Source organism: Octodon degus, unplaced genomic scaffold (assembly GCF_000260255.1).
Source record: "Octodon degus isolate 3935 unplaced genomic scaffold, OctDeg1.0 scaffold00308, whole genome shotgun sequence".
NCBI classification, from domain to species: domain Eukaryota; kingdom Metazoa; phylum Chordata; class Mammalia; order Rodentia; family Octodontidae; genus Octodon; species Octodon degus.
In genome coordinates, this window is record NW_004524884.1 from 493346 (window position 1) to 494951 (window position 1606).

The following is a 1606-nucleotide window of genomic DNA, read 5'->3' on the forward strand; positions in this document are numbered from 1 at the left end:
TTTTTTTTTTTTGGCAGGTCTGGTGTGGCATGTAGAGCTGGGAATTGAACTGTGGTCCCCAGCGACTGACTGAGTTTGCCCAAGCAGGCACTTTAAACAACTGTGTTAACTCAGAAGCCCCCCTCCCAGAAACACACAAACAAATTTTCTCCCTTCATTGACTCAGCCTCATTTTTCTTTTCTATAGTAAAAAAACTAATATTATGGACTTTTTGAATTCTTGAAATTTTCTGAATTACTCTTAAGAAATAACTTTGTTTTCTTACCTGAATTTTCTAGCTTCTAAGGAAATAGGATCAGTCCAGTGACACTCTGATTTGGAGAAAATGGGAAATTTCTTGTTGTTGTTGTTATTTCTTTATTTTTTGAGACAAGGGTCTCACTATGTAGTTTGGAATGGCCCTGTGTTCATCCTTGTAGCCACCAGGTTAGCCTCAAACTTGCAACAATCCTCCTGTTTCACTTTCCTTAGTGCTGGGATTATAAGCTTGTACCACCACTCCATGTTCTTGGGCCTGCAAGGAATGCCCTGGGTTCCAGGGCCGGCACAGCATGTGGTACCAAGGAATGCACTCTGGACCTTTTGCTTGCTAGGCAGACGCTTATGCAGCTGAGCTATGCCCCTGCTGGAAAACAAGAACTTTTAAAAGGAAAGGCAATGGATGTGGGTTGAGCAAGAGTTATGCTGCAGATAAGAGAAGTCTAGGAATTGTGGGTTGGGTATTAATGGGGAAGATGAATAGTCACATAAGAAGGTTCTTCTGACCCTCTCACGTTCTTGGTTTCACAGACTGCCTTTTCTTTTTTTCTTCATTTTTTGCCTACAGTTGGCTTGGCCTTGTGCTTGATTCCTCTACATCTGAACTGGACCCTTGTGGTACTCAGGGGCATCTGCCATATTATAGAAATGGTAGCCAACTTCAGGACTCCTACATTTCTCTGTATATCCTTCTGACAAAGGCCAGCCGTACTCTTCAGTCTGACTGCTCTTCAGGACCCTCTTCCAGCCAAGGTTGGCTCTGTGGTGGCTTAGACAGCTCAAAGCTTTTATTCCTCACAATTCCATACAGCAGAGGGTGGAAAGTTTAAATAAGTTGGAGCTTTAAACACTCTAGATAAAGAAAAAGAGCTTCCTGAACACACTCTGAAGACTCACTGCAAAGCATCATCTCACCCTTCCTCATCTCTTATTTAAATTTACTGAGTCACTATAGAATATTTTCCTCAGGCCATTTGCTATATACACCCCATTCAGTGGTTCATCACATTGTGTCATATTGTTCACAAATATTTCACTTTTTGATGCGTTATTTGCAGTCCTTCCAAGCTAAATACATCCATGTTTATGTCACTGCAAAAGTATGAGTTGATTCATTCCCCTTATACTTGAGTCAACTTCCTTACGCTGTGTAAGTGTGTATGTGTGTGTGTGAAGTATGGGATACTAGATGTATGTCAGGGAGCTTTCTCTTTAAAGAATCTTTTTTCTTCCAGATAACCTTGTGTCTATTCCTTATCATCAGATAATGGGCCTACAGCATGAGGATGACTGAAACGGCTTTGTCATGGATGTTTTTCTTTTCTTTCTTTTTTTCTTTTCTTTTCT